The sequence below is a fragment of the Carettochelys insculpta genome, chromosome 9 (genome assembly GCF_033958435.1).
Source record: "Carettochelys insculpta isolate YL-2023 chromosome 9, ASM3395843v1, whole genome shotgun sequence".
NCBI classification, from domain to species: domain Eukaryota; kingdom Metazoa; phylum Chordata; order Testudines; family Carettochelyidae; genus Carettochelys; species Carettochelys insculpta.
In genome coordinates, this window is record NC_134145.1 from 47,382,173 (window position 1) to 47,402,039 (window position 19,867).

The window sequence follows — 19,867 nt, forward strand, 5'->3', positions numbered from 1 at the left end:
GGTGGGGTGAACCGCAGCTGGACGCGTGTCGCTGCCGGTGGAATTTGGTTAATCAAGTGCTGCCCATGCACGGCAGCACTTCATTAGTAAACTCCCAACACCCTAATTACCATCCTTCCTTCGAAAGAAGGTGGAAGAGTAGACAAGCCCCATGTGTAGGTCGAATCCATTGAACATTTTAATCATTTTTAGTGTACAGTGCAGAAAACCAAGGGTACATGAATGACAATATAACTCAGCAAGATCATTTCAGTACTCCATAAGGTAAACCAAACACTTTTGAAAGCTAACAAAATGTCGCTCTGAATTGTGTTTTCAACAAATGCTTTCGGAGACTAAGTATCCATCCACCTTCCTATGTGTATAGAGGCACAGAGAGAGAGCCTTAAGTGAGCTTTACAAAGAATACCGTTCAAATTATTGTAAGTACTTCCTTCCATTCCACACTGAGTTTCTCTCTTTTTAGTTGGCATGATCCAAAGCCAATTAAAGTCAGCAGGAAAATTCCCATTGACTTCAACTGATAAGAGAATGGACTCTGCCATTGTCTTCACCATAGTTGTGATCAGTCTTGTTCAGAAACCAAAATGTTTTGTTTTAAACCCTGGCCTAGCTCCCAGGAGCCTCACTGGCCTGGAGCCCATAGAGCTGGATGGGAGTCAGCTGGCTCACTTGTTCAAGAAAACAGGTGGGAGGGGAATTACTGGAAAAAATTGATTTTTCTGAATAACTAGAATGCACGTTTAAATTAAAATTTGCATACATTTCTGCTGCAATATTGACAGAGTGTGGAGTGTTCATTCAGCCTTTAAAAGACATTGATAGGGACAGAGTTCAGGGCATAGTGCTAGACTACACCAGCACTTTGAACTGCGGGCCTAGCTTTCGAAGGACGGAGATGACTCAGCCTGGATATATTGCCATTCTGGTAGTATGGGCGTGTGACATGGCATTAGGTAAGACATTAAGGTACAAGCAAAAGATATTCTTACAAAAAGGTAAAGGGATTATTCGAAGGAAAAGACTTAGTGCACATACCACCAACTTGGTCTGTTGAGATAGGAAAAGCTACTGGTGACTTGATAGTGCAACTGAGGGGTAAGGTAAATCAGCACCACTGCTTCAGGGGCAGAGCCTGTTCTGAAGATGATAATGGAGTAACTCTCATTTTGTAACAGTTATGCATAAAAATCTTCCTTCCCACATTTAGCTGCTAGCTAGTTTAGACTAGCTGAACAGGCCAGCAATACACAATTGTCTTCAGCATTGCTGTCCCTTTTGCATAATATTTCATATTGACTGAATACTACCAGGTCACTGGGGACGTGGTCTTGAGATGCTCACCTCACCCAACTCCACCAGTCACAGGTGAGTTCTATTCATTAGAGCTGGGTAGCTTTATTCAACCAAAACATTTTTCAATGAAAAATGCAGATTTGGCAGCTCAGACATCTCACAAATTTGTATTGATTTTGCCAACTTGACTCTGTAAAAATACCTTAGAAATCTCTAAAACTCAGAACATCTTCTTTTGCATTTTTTAAATTTTTTGCTCTAAAGAAACCAAAATCTTGTTTTAAAATTTCCTGACATTTTAAAAAGTAAGTGTTTCAAACTGCTGAAAATAAAAAGCAAACATTTTGTACACCCCAATTTTTATTCAAAATTTGCACCAAATACATTTTTTTAAAAAGCCAAACATATTTTTGACTCAATCTAGAACTTTTTCTGCCTTTTTTTCTTTGTGTCAACAATATGAAAAATCCATTATCTACTCAGGTTCCTAGAGCAGGTTCTCTTCTGTCACATAGGTGCACTTGCCTATGTGTTCTATGCTGCCTAACCATATTTGTATTAATGCTTTTTGGGAAAACCAGGGCAGCAGGCAGGCTTAATTAGCAATGGTGACAGCTCAATTAAAAGAAGCCTTCAACTACTATAAGTTGCTTTACCTATTTTGATATTTTAATTAGCTCTTGTCAGTAATTGCAGTGTTGCCTTTACAAGGAGAGTTTTCATTTCAGTTCACTCAGAAAAGGTGCCTCAGCTTTTCCAAATGGCTTCAACGAAGTTTTAATTGCTTTTCATTCTCTTTTAAATGTGTTCTACTGTGCTAAATAATAGCCGCAACATCTAAGGTCAGAGATTTTTGGGTTACATATGATATGTCTGACTTTACAAATTTACTTTGCTTTCAGCTACTTCATGTGGTAACATAGCAAATGGGAGAATAAAGCCACCTTTATTCTTCCAGAAAAGAAACAGAGTATTTGAATGTAATGCTGGCTATATAGCGGAAAATGACAACAGAATTGAGTGTACTGCTTCAGGATGGTCTCCTGTGCCCAGATGCATTCGTAAGTGAGCTTTAAATAAGGTTAATTTTCTCTTTATTGTCCTTCAAAGAGAGATACATCACAGTTTAATAGCACAGGATGTACTACACTTAACCACTGTCCTTCGGCTGTGTGCTGCTTATTTACTTACTTTATGTACCCCAGTTTTGGAAGACAGCAGTTACAAGAGTGTAAAACCTTAAATAATCAGACCGGATCTTCTTCGGGGGGATAAGGCAAAACATCACATTTATTGACAATGTAACATTATCTAGCGTCTGCATATACTGTACTATACGCACACATGCACACGCACACACGGACAAATATTCAAACCACCTCGTTGATGTTATAGTTACCACTCTGTTGCTCATATCTGGTCATTGGACTGGTGATTCAATGTGAGGAAATGGGGAGTCGGGCTGGTTCTCTAGGCTTGACAGGACAAGAACTGGAGATTCATGCAAGACACCCCATCTTTTATAGGAGTTTTCTTCCATTCAGTTCTATGAGTTGTGCTTCATCACCTCTTAATCAGTTATAACCACTTCATGTAACATCTGTTTATCTGGAAGTTGTATTTCATTGTCAACGTGTTGGTGCCTTTTCTCTTGTGTTGTTTCGAATTGTGTTATCTTTTTTTAGTTGGGGGTTCTTGCCCTTTAATTCCAAGGCCATCTATCTGTCCTGCACGGTTTCCCTTTTCCCGAGGGCCCATTGGATATTGTCTTGGTGCTCCCAACTCTTTAATTCCCACTTTGGTCATCTAGACACTGAGACAACCTTTCAGTTTTTCTCTCTCTTCAAACACTCACATTCCTTGCCCATTCACTCTTTCACTCCCTGTCCCCCAGGACTACATAATTGCTTCACATAGGCAGAAGGATAGAATTGGTTTTGTAAGGTGTACAATCAAATTCCAACAACAACTCCTCATAGTTCAACTCTGTAGTTATTTATGCTATCTCCTTCACATCCCAACCTGCTTTCTAGTTATTCCTCGGAGCAACAGTGTGATCATATGGAATCGCAGGGATCCTTCTGATCTCTTTCTGCCTTGGCATCACGTACAGATTCAGTCTGCCTGGTGAATCTCAACAATGAAACCCATCCTTCGTGCTCACCAGAGAAGAAGGGCCAGCAGAGTTATAGTTCCTATAGTTAAACTCTATGCATGTAATCTCCCATGTATATGTACTACCCAGAGGCACTGAGACCTAATCTGGGGTGATGGGTATGACATATCTATTATAGGATATTATTACAAAACTCTATTGTCTACAAGAGGTACTCGGTCTATCCCCTCTTTCAGACATCTCAGCAATAAACCAATGCCAAATCCCCATGAAGCAACTCTGCACCATGGATCAGCTGTAACTGCAGATATTAAGGTGGAAGGGCAAACTCTTTACTGTTTTCTACCCTTCTCTCACCAAATGACCATTATCACAAAAAGTAAGAATTACATAGTCTCTTCAAAGACTGCACAATGCTCACAAGCTAAGAGCAAAATAACATGTAAGAAAAGATTTGCTGGCAGCCTCTGATATCTCTTGCCATAAGAATGTATAGCCTGCAAGTTCCACCTCAGTGATGGCTAGAAGGACACAGTCAATCAGCATCCCACAATGTCAGGAGAGAGGACAAGGGTGACTGATGCCTGTGGAAGGAGGGGCACGGGGTGACTGGCACAGGCATCAGTCCCCCCTGTCCCCCTTCCTGCCACAGGCACCAGTGCTAGCTACTATGGTGGTACAATATGACTTACACAATACCGTGTATTCCTGTATATTATCTACAATCTTATTTGTGGTGGTGTTGTTCTGATTTTGTTCAGCAATACAGTGCGGAAGGATAGCAAATGGGAAAATAATGGATGAAGATAATCAAAAACAATCTTTCAGTGTAATCATGGATATAAGTCTGAAGGGGGAATTAATGAAACTACCTGTACCTCTGAAGGCTGGTCTCCAGTACCTAAATGTATTGGTAAGAAAGCTTCCACTAGCTTCCCTGCCTCCCCCTCAAACACATTGGCTGCATCTACACTAGCAAGTAAGTTCCAAAAAAACAGTCCTTTTTCAAAAGAAACAAACACAAAAAAAAAGAAAAAAGAAACAAACAAAAAAAACCAAACAAAGCTGGGGAGAATCTACACACAAAATGCATTCTTTCAAAATTAAATCGGACGAATGCAGCTCTCTTTCCGACAGCCCTCTTCTTCTCCCAGATGAGGCAGAATGCCTTTTGCTGAAAGATTCTTTTGGAAAAAAATATGTGTAGATGCCTCAGGGGCCCTTTTTTAAATGAGCAGTCCTTGTGCTGCTGGATTTTTTTGATCCCTGGCCCGGTCTTTCAAAAGAGAGGGGGCCGTGTGGCTGCTCTTTTTCGAAAGAGCAGATTGATTTTTGATCCACTTTTTGTGTGTGAATGTGCTCCTTTGAAAGCAGTTTTTTCAGAAGAGATCTTCCAGGACAGCTTCTTTTGAAGGATGGCTGTAGTGTAGAAATAGCCATTGTGTTGATTTGAAAAACCACTAAGTATTTTAATAATCAATCAGCTCTATAAATAAGGTGGTATATATTGCGTTGTTAGAACAGATGCCAACTCTCCAGTTTGGTAATACAAAACAAAGTAAAATTTCTCGCAGTACTTAAAATAAGGGAAGAGCAGATGCTTATTACTTTTTTTAAGTGCCAATACACACAATTTCAACAGAAAGAATAGATTATAACAATAAGGTATTTCTTACTGCATAGCTATTCTTCATTGTTTAGCTAAATATCAGTCTGCTGCTTGTGCTGCCTCTGCAGGTAATTTTTCTGTGATTTTGTGACATCTGCTAACCAGTGCTTTGCAAGACATTCCTTCACAAATGGACAAGCCACACCACCACACACGTTGATATCCTTTCACTGACACTACTCCATACTTGAGAAGTAGACTGATAGGTTTATACTTGCCTTTTTGATAAACTAAGGCCAGAAAGAATCTGGAATTAACAGGGGTGTGATAACGGGTTTCTGAAAAAGCATAGTTGATCTTTTAGCCTGAATAACCTGTGACGTGCTTTACAAGTATCAGAAGTACTGAAATGCTATCCTGCTCCCTCTCCACAAAAAGGGAGTCTAGAAAGTTGTTCTGGATCAACATTAGTTCTGAGGATGATTTACTGTCTCTGAAAGTTTATACCAAAACATGAAGAGGAAGGAGGGTGTGCTGCCTAACTAAAATACAGCTGCTATTCGTTTGGAACTTGGTCCTGTACTCACTGAAGACAGCAACAAAGCTCTCACTTAGTTTAATAATAGCTGAGTAAATGAAAGTGTGAGGGTGGGAAAAGCTTTTAGGAAATATGAGCTATAATCTAAGATAATGGGGTAAAGTTATGCAAATTAAATCAACGTACCCTAACTTACTCTGGTTATTTAGGCCTCCTTCAACAACTATTCTTATCCCTTAATGATGTATTGTCTTTAAGGTCAAGACACTAATAACAGACAGAATCAATGTGAGTTTACTTTTATTAATTCACTGGACTTCTTTTATGATGGCCATCAATTAAAGTAATGTTCAAACACAAGAAAGGAATGAGAGAAGCAGTGTTTCCTCAAGTTCCATCAAGTATTCATGAAGCTTTCATGTGTCACCTTTATTGTCATCAACTTTGATGATGCAAATATCCCCAAGTTAATTACATGTTTTTTTCCAGCCCCATAGAACCCACTTTAGATCACAAGCACATCGTGTTTCTACAGCATTAGCCACAATATGAGAGATAGTTTTAATCCAAAGAATTAAACACCTAAAAATTAATGCAATACTTTTGCTTCTTTAATTCTGTTGCTCATTGACCACCTCCAGTCATGGATTAACAGACGTGTGTTTTGCAGTTCAAGAGTGTCCACATCCACCTGACATTGATTTGGCAGAAATTGTCGGTGAAGAGAAAGCAGAATATAGGGAAGGTGATGGTGTGCAATACAGGTGCTATCCTGGGTACACTCTGTCAGGACCTGAAAGGATAACATGCAGTGGAGAAAAATGGACAGCTCCGCCAAAGTGCTTGGGTAGGATAATGTTTTAGTTCTTCAGTCAATGGACAAAAACTGGTGGGGCGTAACTATCTTTTCTTGTCTCATAATATTTAATGATGGCTACTACTCTAGGGATGGCTATTAAATGTTTCCATTGCTCTCATAGTTTCTGAGCCTGCTCACATACAATGCAATGGCAAAATGTCCATTGTTTTCACTGGTATCAAGTCCAAAATGACCCATGTTGGAGCATAATACACTATTTAATTTTAAATTAGAGCAGAATAATAATCAGAATTGTTTACTTGATACGTACTAAATGGCAAATTAGCAGGTAGGACTGTATAGCTAGAATCAGTATCCTATTGGCTTTGATTATCAGTACTTTATATGACAGTAGCTTTCATACATTTTTAACAATGGCAAGTTATTGTCTTCGTTACAAAAATGGAGAAACTGTGGCAACAAAATTCAGAAAATTGCCAAGACCATTCAGAGAGTTAATAGCAGCTGCAGGAATAGAAAAGAGGTGTTCTGATTTTCAGTTCCCTGACCTAACAAACAAGACAAATCACATCTGAAAGTAGTCCATTTTTTTCTTTGCTACACCCGTTCATTCTCTACATTGGAAACAAAAAAGGTAAAGGAACCCTAGAATTATGGAATCTACAGTATTGCATTTGCGTGGGAGATATTTAAACTTTTAAATGACTTTTCGTGTTGTTCTTTTTTATCTAAAGCACCATGTATTATTACAAGGAAACAGCTGGAAACAAACAAATTGCTTCTGTCTAATGGCCGAAGACGTACGATCTTGATCCAAAGTAACCGAGCAGCCCAATTTCTTTGTGGTGAACATTCTGACCTTAAAGTCCCCTACCACATCAAGTGTGTGGATGGGCACATGGCTCTACCCACTTGTATATCTGGTAAATAGACTTAGTTCTGAATCAGTTCTTTTTTCTCAAATGCATTTGAGCAACAAGGAGGAGTGCCTATGTGTTGTGAGTTAATGTTTGTTCTTGGCTGACTTAAGCAAATCAGCCTTCCGTTCAGCTTGATTTAGGAACTGGTAATTCAGGATTTTGAGAAAATCATCCTATTCATTTTTTTCTATTTAATTAACAAGATATGTTTAAAATATCTGGCCCCACTCATGCTAGAGCAGGGAAAGAGTGAAAAACACAAACATGGACAGTGAACATACTTCCTTCAGAAACATACCTGTTTTGTCTTACAGAGACAAAATGCTTTACCTCTTGAACCTCTCTAGTTCGGAACTCTGAGGACATGACCAGTGCTGACCCAGAGAATTTGCCAAACCACAGGAAGCCAATATTACCAACCCTTCCACTGCATACTGAGCTCTTAGAATACATGAAGGGGCAGGGCTTTTTTGTGGCGGTACTGAGTACAGGCACCTCCACACCAGTGCTCCCCTCTAGCTGGCGATCTCCCAGCTGGGGCTGCTGGCAGGGCTCTGTGTCCCAGCTGGCACCCAGCTGCGGGGCTGCAGGGTTCCCCCTGCCCTCCAGGCTGCAGTTCCCATGGCTGGGGTTGCTGGGGGAGCTCCCTGCTCCAGACGGATCCCATTAGCAGGGCTGCTGGAGCCCCTGCTGGCTCTGCAGCAATGTGGGTCTGGAGCTGGAGCCGTTGCCCCTGCGTCCTGCAGCAGTTTCAGAGCCAGACCGCCAGCTGTGGGAACCCCAACCAGGTGACAGGGGACCGTGCCAGCCCCACTGGCTGGGAGCTAAAGCCCCACGGGCAGACCCAGACCCAGGAACCCTGGTAGGCGTAGGGGGGAACTGGCTGAGTACCAGCTCCTCTTTTTTTTTTCTTTTTTTTAAACCAAAAACACACTGTGTACACGAAATTAGAGCTAAATAACAGCACAGAACACTGAAAGCCAGTACTAGTGGCTATAACCAACATCTATGGTGCCACAGGAACCTGGCCACACCCACGATAAGTGGTCAGACAACTAACTAAAATGATGGTGGATCACGGATGCTGCCGGACCAGAGAGTGCCAGATTAGAGAGGCGCAACCTGTATCTAATTAAGAGAAGGGCGGGGAGAGGGGTCTGAAAGGGAGGGAAATCATTTCAAAACTAATTCAATGATCCAGGTCTGAATTCCATAGAAAAAGTGTGTGTCTTTTCAATGCATCTTATGCTGTGATTTCCAAAATAAAGGATGTTGTGACCATATAACGTTGCATAAATGTGTATCAGAGGAACATTTAGGATCTTGTTTAGATGTATACCGGTATTAATCTTGGCCCAGGACTAAACTATTGATTTCAGTGAGAGCTGATTTAGACCTCAGAAGCCAAAGCTTCAGAGCATTGTGACAAGTAAATACTGCAGCTATCAATATACAGAATAGCAAAACCAAACAGATTTGTATTTGTGCATTGAAACTACCAATATTTTCATTTAGGTACAGAGAAAAAGTGTGGTCGTCCACCTGTTATTGAGAATGGAGACATAACTACTTTCTCCCTAAAAGAACATGCATTTGGCTCTTCTGTAGAATACAGATGCCAGCACTACTATGTAATCGAAGGAGACTGGAAATCATTCTGTTATAATGGAATTCGGACTTATGCACCAGTATGTTTAGGTAAGAGAAATATTCACTTGTTAAAGATGTTTTCAATTTATAACGAAATTTTATAAAACATCATCTCTTCCCATTATAATGTCATTTATTTTTAATTTTGTGGAGATTTATTTTCATCGTTGTCACTGCACTTTTTTTTTAAGCTCTAAGTGACTGATGTAGATTTAACGATGTATTTAAGTAGAGTTTGGGAAAATATTTCCACGAAAATGTATACAAACTTCTCTCCTCATTCTTCATTTCAGCATGTTCCAATGGTAGTTTTCAAACTCGATCTATGACTAACAAACCAGCTGAAAGGAAAGGACAGAGTGATGTTATCTGTTTCAAATCATATTTCCTCCTACACATAGCTAAGTGCCAGCACATTATATAATCAGGTATCCAGCATCAAGGTAGCAAGCTGCCTCTCTAACTAGCCTAACGTGCACAGCTGGCTATACATTTGATTTTGATAGGCAATGTCGTAGTTCTAGCAGCATGAAGAATCAAGCTGACCAAAGTAAATACTTAAATAAATAAATACACCTGCAAGAATGTGTCATAGCCTCATGAATTAGGATGGAACAAGTAAAAGGAATTAGGAACATTTACAATGAGCGGGAAGGAAGACATAGCACACCATATTTAAAAGCTCAACCCCCAGAAGAGTGTGTTGGGAAAAAAAGAACCTATAAGAGGCCACATCACACTAGCAGAATTAGTAAGGGTCAGGTTGTCGTGAAGTGTGAGTATTACAATCACAGCGCTCCAGAAGGAATAAACTGTAGCTACGAAGTTTTCAGCAGCTCCAAGTTCTCCACTTTCCATGAGTGAAAAAAAATGTTGATTTCTTACAGTAGTGGGATCAGGAATGGGGACGTAAGAAGTTACTTTCCACAAAGCTAAGAAGTGACAGGGTCTGGAGACACCTGAGACAGCTGTCATGCTACCTTAGCCAACAGGAACAAGAGCAGTGCTTTTTTGTGTCAGTACTTGCCAGTACTCAGTATTGGCAACTTGGCAGCTTCAGACATGGGATTAGCTGGGGTGGTGGGGGCAGGTGGGGAGCCAGATTCGTACCAGCTCATTTTTTTTTTCAAAAAAGGCACTGAACAAGAATATTGATGAGAGTCAGGGACTGGTGTGGAATGTGTGTTTGGGGGAGGGGAATGAGGGAGGAGATGCTATGGGAGGGAGACCAAGAAAGGGGTTTGTATTGGAGATACAGATGGGGGAGGCTAGCCCATCATGGGAGGATGGCAAATGTAGATCAGCATGAAGTGGGGGAAGGGATGGAAAAGGAATGATTGAGGTTACAGAGGAACCTCTATAATAGCGCAAGCCCTTCATCTTGGAACAGTGTAATTCCAAGTTCGCATCGCTTGTCTTCTCAAAACCACCACATACAGGAGAAAACAAGAAAAAAAGAACATTGCTGTAGTTACTTGCATTTTTTAAAAATTGGCAGCTTCCCTCATTTTTCCTCTTTCCGAAACATGTCTCTCCTCAGCCCCTCCTCAACTGCTGTCACCACCTCCTCTGCCTCCCTGGGGATTCCACATGGCTCTGTCCATCAAAGGCTGCCTAAATTACCTCAGATTAGTCATCACAGAATCACCCGCTAACTAGAAAGAGTATTCGTAGCTGCCTGCCCACAACCCAGTTCAATGGGCTTGACATCCCACAGGCCACTAAAGAGCCCTGCTACCTCAGAGCTTGGTTTAGAGAAGTCAACATTATTTTTTTCAACTAAATGGTACTGGAAAAGGTTCTAATTTATATTTTATGCTAAGTGAAGATTCCAAGGGCATGTCTATACTTATCCGAATGTCGGCCTTCTGGAGCTTGATCTTCCAGGGTTCGATTTAGCATGCCTAGTAGAAACACACTAAATCGAATTGTGAGGACAGCCACATTGACTCTGGTACTCCTTGCAAGGAGTAAGGGAAGTCAATGGGAAAGTTTGTCCTGTCAGCCTCCCACAGTAGGGATGTGCCGGAAGTTCAACTTAAGATACATTGAGTCCACCTATGTAATTCTCATAGATGGAGTTATGTATTTTAGGCTGAATTTCTTTTGTAGAGTAGACCTGCCCGAAATTCATTGTAGGTAGGAAACATTCCATTAGTTTCATGCTTTTATTTTCTAACTGCTTCATGACTAAAAGGAATGCTAAGCTTTTCTTACAAATGGTCTAAAACCAGTGACATTAGCCATTAATTTAAGATAATCATCTCCAGTAGGAGACTTTCAGGAGGAGACACAAAACTATTTGCTATCTTGTAGGGCTTAGTTCCACACTTGTTGGAATGATATTTACATCAGATAATGAAGTCAATGAGCTTCAGTAAGAATTACACAGGGCAAAATGGCCTTTAATTATTAGATCATGGGATCACCTTCAGTTTCAAGGTCGGATTTTTCTATTTAGATGTGTATAACATTTTAATAATAATTCTTCTTTTCTTGCAGACCCCTGTGTCATCACACAAGAGGATATGAGATCACACAACATAGATCTAAAGTGGGGTTTCAAGTCAGAAACTGTACGTGTCACATGGAGAGTTTGTAGAGTTTAAATGTAGATCCAATTTCTCTCCAAAATCTTCAGATAATTATAGAGTGCAGTGTTCGAAGTCGGGACCGTGTAGACGATCCGCGTCCCGCAACATCGAAATTGTGGGGTCCTCCATGGCAGCCATCAGCTGGGGGGTTGAGAGACGCTGTCTCTCCAGCCCGTGAGGGGCTCTATGGTTACCGTGTGCAGCAGCCCTTAGCCCAGGGCTTCTGGCTGCTGCTGCTGCAGCGGGGGATTCATGCTGCATGCACAGGGTCTGCAACTCGTTGTCGGCTCTGTGTATCTTGTGCTGTTTAGTGCAAGTGTGTCTGGGAGGGGCCCTTTAAGGGGGCGGCTGGCTGTTGAGTCCGCCCTGTGACCCTGTCTGCAGCTGTGCCTGGCACCCTTATTTCGATGTGTGCTACTGTGGCGTGTAGACGTTCCCTCGCTGCGCCTATTTCGATGTGGTGCTGCGCAACGTCGATGTTGAATGGGAACAAATGGGTGAATGGGAGAAAATGGGCCAATCAGCCACTTCTTTATGGTGCTTGTACACAAATGCAAGAAACCTGGAAAACAAACAGGGAAAATGACAGGCTCTGTCACAGTCAAAGTAGTATGAGGTGGTTGGAATAATGGGAACTTCATAGAATCATAGAATCATAGAATAGTAGGACTGGAAGGGACCTCAAGAGGCCATCGAGTCCAGCCCCTTCCCCCACGGCAGGACCAAGCACTTTCTAGACCATCCCTGAAAGCCATCTATCTAAACTCTTCTTGAATATCTCCAGTGATGGAGATTCTACCACCTCCCTTGGCAATTCCTTCCAGTGTTTGATCACCATGACAGTTAGGAACTTTTTCCTAATGTCCTACCTGAACCTCCCCTGCTGCAATTTAAGTCCATTGCCTCTTGTTCTATCCTCAGAGGCAAGGAAGAACAAGTTCCCTCCCTCTGCCTTATGACACCCTTTTAGATACCTGAAAACTGCTATCATGTCCCCCCCTCAATCTTCTCTTTTCCAAACTAAACAAGCCCAGTTCTCTCAGCCTTCCTTCATAGGTCATGACCTTTGATCATTCTTGTTGCTCTCCTCTGGACCCTCTCCAATTTCTCCACATCCTTCCTGAACTGCGGTGCCCAGAACTGGACACAATACTCCAGCTGAGGTCTAACCAGCACAGAGTAGAGCGGGAGAATGACTTCTCGTGTCTTGTTCACAGCACACCTGTTAATGCATCCTAGAATCATGTTTGCTTTTTTTGCAACAGCATCACACTGTTGACTCATATTTAACTTGTGGTCCACTATAACCCCGAGATCCCTTTCTGCTGTACTCATTCCTAGGCAGTCCTTTCCCATTCTGTATGTGTGACACTGATTGTTCCTTCCTAAGTGGAGCACTTTGCATTTGTCCTTATTAAACTTCATCCTGTTTACCTCAGCCCATTTCTCCAGTTTATCCAGATCCTTTTGAATTATGACCCTATCCTCCAAAGAAGTTGCAACCCCTCCCAGCTTGGTATCATCTGGAAACTTAATAAGTGTACTTTCTATGCCAATATCTAAATCGTTAATGAAGATATTGAACAGAACCGGTCCTAAAACAGACCCCTGTGGAACCCCACTAGTTATACTTTTCCAGCAGGATTGAAAGCCATTAATAACTACTCTCTCTGTACGGTTTTCCAGCCAGTTGTTCACCCACCATATAGTAGCCCCATCTAAGTTGTATTTGAGTAGTTTATTGATAAGTATATGATGTGAGACCGTGTCAAATGCTTTACTGAAGTCTAGGTATATCACATCCACCGCTTCTCCATTATCCACAAGGCTCGTTATTCTATCAAAGAAAGCTATTAGATTGGTTTGACATGATCTGTTTTAAACAAAACCATGCTGGCTGTTCCCTAGCACCTTACCACCTTCCAACTGCTTGCAGATGATTTCTTTAATGACCTGCTCCATTATCTTTCCAGGAACAGAAGTTAAGCTGACTGGCCTGTAGTTTCCTGGGTTATTCTTGTTCCCCTTTTTATAAATGGGTACTATATTTGCCCTTTTCCAGTCTTCTGGAATCTCTCCTGTCTCCCATGATTTTCCAAAAATGATTGCTAAAGGCTCAGATACCTCTTCTATCAGCTCCTTGAGGATTCTAGGATGCTTTTCCTCAGGCCCTGGTGATTTGCAGGCATCTAATTTTTCTAGGTAAATTTTAATTTGTTCTTTTCTTATTTCAACTTCTAAACCTACCCCTTTTTCACTAGCGTTCTCTACGTCAGGCATTCCTTCAGATTTCTCAGTGAAGACCGAAACAAAGAAATCATTAAACTTCTCTGCCATTTCCAAATTCCCTGTTACTGTTTCTCCCTTGTCACTGACCAATGGCCCTACCCTCTCCTTGGTCTTCCTCTTGTTACCAATGTATTTGGAAAAAACCTTCTTGTTTCCCTTTATGCTTGTAGGTAGCTTGAGCTCATTTTGTGCCTTAGTCTTTCTAATCTTGCTCCTGCATGCTCGTGTTGTTTGCCTATATTCATCCTTTGTAATTTGTCCCATTTCTTATACGATTCCTTTTTTAGTTTGAGATCATGCAAGATCTCCCGGTTAAGCCAAGGCAGTCTTTTGCCATGTTTTCTATCTTTCCTACGCAGTGGGATAGCTTGCTTTTGGGCCTTTAATAATGTCCCTTTAAAAAACTGCCAACTCTCCTCAGCCGTTTTTCCCTTCAGTTTAGCTTCCCATGGGACCTTACCTACCAGCTGTCTGAGTTTACCAAAATCTGCCTTCCTGAAATCCATTATCTCTATTGTACTGTTTTCCCTTCTACCCTTCCTTAGAATTGTGAACTCTATGATTTCATGATCGCTTTCACCCAAGCATCCTTCCACTTTCAAATTCTCAATAATTTCCTCCCTATTTGTTAAAATTAAATCTAGAACAGCTTCCCCCCAGTAGCTTTTTCAACCTTTTGGAATAAAAAGTTGTCTGCAATGCAATCCAAGAATTTATTGGACAGTCTGTGCCCTGCTGTATTAGTTTCCCAACATATACCTGGATAGTTGAAGTCCTCCATCACCACCAAATTCTGGGCCCTGGATGATTTTGTTAGCTGTTTAAAGAAAGCCTCATCCATTTCTTCCACCTGGCTAGGGGGCCTGTAGTAGACGCCTAGTAGGACCTCACCCTTGTTTTTAACTCCTCTGAGTATAACCCAGAGACTTTCAACCCGTTCATCTCCTACGTCCATCTCCACCTCTGTCCAGGTGTGTACATTTTTAATATACAAGGCAACACCTCCTCCCTTCTTTCCCTGCCTGTCCTTCCTAAGAAGGCTGTACCCTTCAATACCAACATTCCAATCATGAGTATTATCCCACCAAGTTTCTGTGATGCCAATGATAGCATAGTTGTATTCATTTATTAGTACTTCCAATTCTTCTTGTTTATTTCCCATACTTCTTGCATTTGTATATAGGCATCTCAGACATTGATTTGGTCTCACCTCCCAGTTTTGCCCTGGCCCTCTTTTTACTCTCCCAGTGTAGCCCTTACTCCCTCCCATTTCAAGTTCATCTTCCAGGTATATATGCTCTCCACTTACCTGCAGGCTTTGCTCCCCTGCCCCCTTCGAACCTAGTTTAAAGCCCTCCTTGGTGTGATGATTTGCATAACTGGAGCAGGGTCATGCAAGAGTATAAACGGTTTAGTAAGGACAGGCAGGGGAGAAAAGGAGGAGGAGTTATGCCCTGTGCGAGGGAGCAGTATGGTTGCTCAGGGCTCCAGTATAAGGAGGGAAAAAGTGAGTGTCTTTGAGTTAAGCTTAGAGGCTGAAGCAACAGTGGTGATGTTGTAGTTGGTGTCTGCTATAGACCATCAGATCAGGGAGATGAGGTAGCTGAGGATTACTTCAGACAGCTACAAGAAGCTTCCAGATCACAGGCCCTGGTTCTCATGGGAGACTTTAATCATCCAGACATTTGTTGGGAGACCAATACAGCAGCACTCAGACAATCCAGGAAGGTTTTGGAGAATGGTGGGGATAACTTCTCGGAACAAGTACTGTTGGAACGACCAGGGGCTGTGCACAACTTGACCTGCTGCTGACCAACAGGGAAGAACTAGTAGGCAAAATAGAAGTGGGTGGTAACCTGGGCTGCAGCGATCATGAGATGGTAGATTTCAGGATCCTGACAAAAGGAAGAAAGGTGAGCAGTGAAATACAGACCCTTGATTTCAAAAGAGCAGAGTTTGACTCCCTTAGAGAACTGATGGCCAGGGATATGAGTTGAAGGGGAAAAAGAGTTCAGGGCGGTATTTTACAGAAGTCTTACTGAAGGGACAGGAACAAAACATCCTGCTGCATAGTAAGAAATGCAACTATGGGAGGCAACCAGTGTGATTTAACAGGGAAATCCTTGGCCAGCTTAAACTCAAAAAGGATGTGCATAAGAAGTGAAAAGGTGGACAGTTGACAGTTAAGGAGGAGTACAAATATATGTCTGGAGAATACCAGGCAGTAATCAGGAAAGCGAAAGCACAGCTGGAACTGCAGCTGCCAAGGGATGTGAAGGATAACAAGAAGGGTTTCTACAGGCGTGATAACAATAAAAGGGTTGCCAGGGAAGGTGTGGGGCTGTTACTGGATGAGAGAGGTAACCTACTGACAGCTGATGTAAGAAAAGCTGAAGTACTCAATGCTTTTTTTGCCTCAGTCTTCACAGACAAAGACAGCTCCCACACTACAGTGCTAGACAATGCAGCATGGGAAGGTGTGGGCAGTCCTCAGTGGGGAAGGAATGAGTTAAGAGCTACCTAGAAAAACCAGACGTACGCAAATCCGTGGGTCTGGATTTAATGCACCTACGGGTACCAAGGGAATTGGCAGACATCTTTGCCGAGCCTTTTGCCATTGTCTCTGAAGACTCTTGAAGATTGGGAGAGATCTTTGATGATAGGAAAAAAGCAAATGTGGCGTCCATCTTTAAAAAGGAAAGAAGAGCAATCCAGGGAATGATAGACCAGTCAGCCTTACCTCAGTCCCTGGGAAAATAATGGAGATGATCCTCAAATAATCCCTTTTGGAGCACTTAGAAAAGGGGGAAGTGATCAAAAGTAGTCAACATGGCTTCACCAAGGGCAAGTCTTGCCTGACCAAACTGATTAGCTTCTATAATGAGGTAACAGGCTGTGTGGACATGGAGAAGTCCATGGATGTGAAATACCTTGACTTCAGCTTAGCTTCTGAGACTGTCTTCCACAACATTCTTGCCCATAAGTTAAGGAAGTATGGATTGGATACGTGGACTGTAAGGTGGATAGAAAGCTGGCTTGACTGTCAGGACCAACAGGGAGTGGTGAAGGACCCCATATCAGGATGGCGGTCGGTTTCAAGTGGAGTGCCCCAAGGTTTGGTGTTGTTCAACATCTTTGTTAATGACTTGGATGAAGGACTGTATTGCACCCTCAGCAAGTTGCATATGATATTAAGCTAGGGGGCGAGGTAGATACATTGGAGGAGAGAGATAAGATCCAGAGAGACCTAGATAAATTGGAGGAATGGGCCAAAATAAATCTGAAGTGGTTCAGCAGGGAGAAGTGTAGAGTCCTGCACTTGGGACGGAAGAATCCCAAACATTGCTATAGGCTGGGGATCGACTACCTCAACAGCAGTATCTAGAAAAGGACCAGAAAGGGACCTAGGGATTATGGTGGATGAAAGGCTGGATATGAGTAAACAGTGTGCCCTTGAAGCCAAGAAGGCTAATGACATATTGGGGTGCATTAGAAGGAGCATTTTGAGCAGATCCAAAGATGTGGTTGTTACCTTCTATTTGGCAATGGTGAGGCCACATCTGGAGTATTCTGTCCACTTTTGGGGTCCCCGGTATAGAAACAATGTGGAGGTGCTGTATCAGGTTCAGCGGAGGGCAATGCAAATGATTAAGGCACTGGAGCTTATTTAGTTTGAAGAAGAGAAGACTGAGGGGTGGTATAATAGCAGCCTTCAACTTCCTGAAGGGGAGCTCTAAGGAGGATGGAGAGAAACTGTTCTCAGTGGTGACAGATGGCAGAACAAGGAGCAATGGTATGAAGTTGTAGAATGAGAGAAGTAAGTTAGATATTAGAAGAACTACTTCACCAGGCGGGTGGTGAAGCACTGGAATGCGTTGCCAAGAAAGGTGGTGGAATCTCCATCCCTAGAGGTTTTTAAGTCCTGGCTTGACATGGTCATGGCTGGGATGACTTAGTTGGTGTTGATCCTGCTTGAAGCAGGGGGCTGGACTCGATGACCTCCTGAGCTCCCTTCCAGCCCTATAATTTTAAGATTCTGTGGCTGTGTGGCCCAGTATTTGTGGCCAATGTTGTAGCTGCTGAATTTTATTTGGTTCATATGCCTCTTCAGGAGATGTGTGAAATTTAGAGTTATTACTGGAATACATCTATAAAATCACAGGAAAAAACAACCAACCAACCAAGCAAAACCAAATGAAAACAAAACAACAACAACAAAAATACACCAATCACAACTGAGAACATGGTGAAGCATCCAGCGACAAGCATATGTTTCCTGTGTACTTTTAGTAAACTCAGTTCTTTTACAATTTTTCCTCTGGAACAGCTGAAACAGGAGATCTTGAGAGAGACATGTGGCAAAATACCCCATTGCCCAGCATGTCCCACACCCTCCCCCATGGGCCTCTCCTTCCTCTCTTTGTCCCCACCTGACCCCTGGTCCCCACCATGACCTGCCTAGCTAGGGTACCTGAGGCAGTGGGTGGCAGTGGCCTCACCATGGCCTCCCTTTCCACACTTTCACCTCACAGTGCTCTGCTGTATCCTTGGGCTCACCTCTCAGATGCCCACAGAGAAGTGGGGCTCAGCAAGCTGGGAGGCTGAAGCTAAGCTCCACATGGGGAGTGCTGTGGGTGGCGGGGAGGTGACCCACAGTGGCTGCTGCTTCCACCTCGCCAAGGTAATCCCCACTTCTGGTGGGGGAAAATGTTCAGGCCAAGCAGGGGGTGGCCTGTTTGGGCTGAGTGGGCTGTGGGGAAATCTCGGGCCTACTGAAGGCTGAGGGCATGAACTGGAGGTGGCTGGAGGGAGAGCAGTGGGGCAAGAATAGCTTGGGCCCAGTGGAGGGTGGAGTGTTTGGGCTAAGGTACTGGGGGACCTTTGGGAAAAGCATGGGTGGGATGGAGAGTCCTTGAGATGAGCAGGGGGTGGGATGTATGGGACAAGTGGGAGGGCTTTCAGGCTGAGTGGGGTGGTGTGTGGGCTGAGGGGATGTGTGTTTGGGCCAAGAAGGGGACTATGGTTGGGCTGGAGTGGGATGGTGGGGCCTTGCAGAACGGGCTGTAGGGTTCTGTCTGGGTAAGGGTATCCAGGGGTTCTTGGGCTGAGAGGAGGGTGGAATGTTCAGGCTGAGTGTGGGGAGGGATGTCCAGGCCTAGTAGGGGTGGGGTGGGAGGAACAAACTGGGGGTTGCTGGAGGGAAAGTGGGAGGGCAGGGTCAGCTGGAGATCAGGGGTTTGGGGTAGAAGGTTAGAGATCCCTGGGGTGGAGTCCATGTTGTATAAATCCTCTGCTCAGTCCCATAAAAATCATATATACTGTAACTTTCAGTCATCACTGGTTTTAAATCCTGTAATTTTGTTGCAGCTGCTCGGTCTACATTAAGTATAAAAGTTAGTAAGTAATTGTTTTCAGACACCATGAATCTGCAAGAACTCCTGGTTGTTTCTTTGGAAAAGAAATTGCTTTCTCTGAAGTGAACTACGGCTAGTGTGAATGTGAGTGTGTGTGTGCTATTGATTCAGACCCTGTTTGGATGACCATCTGCCAGCAGCACTTTGAGGGCCAGAGAACAGGAGGAGCTGACCTTGCAAAAGAACCCACTCAAGAAAGAGAAATGAGACCACAGTCCCATCTGGTGTTCGCTGATGACTCATTCTCACACAGAGTCCTGAGACAGTGGAGGAAGACAAAAGCTATGGACTGAAACATTTAAAAAAATGGATGCAAACCTACAAAGCCATCTTAACTTCAGGATGATGGTGATAATATGCCCCCCTAATAAAAAAAAAAGAACGAGCAGACAGTGGTAAATGAAATATACAAACATTTAATTTTTAAAAGGAAAAATAATTAGTATGAATTTAAACTTTAATCAGAGCAGTCAATATTGGCCGTACAACTGTGCTGGACGGCAATTGCTTTTTCATATGTAGTTCAGTCTGAGTTTGAACCTATGTGTCCATCTGTCATTACTGTTCAAAATTTAGTTAAAATATCATTGTGAAGAAAGATAAAAAAGTGATTACTTGTAT

The 19,867-nt window shown here is 42.7% G+C and overlaps 1 pseudogene; it reads left to right on the plus strand.

Annotated features, from left to right (window-relative positions):
• The first annotated feature begins 898 nt into the window (after positions 1 to 898).
• Positions 899 to 19,539, plus strand: LOC142017944 (complement factor H-related protein 2-like; annotated as a pseudogene).
• The last annotated feature ends 328 nt before the right edge of the window (positions 19,540 to 19,867 follow it).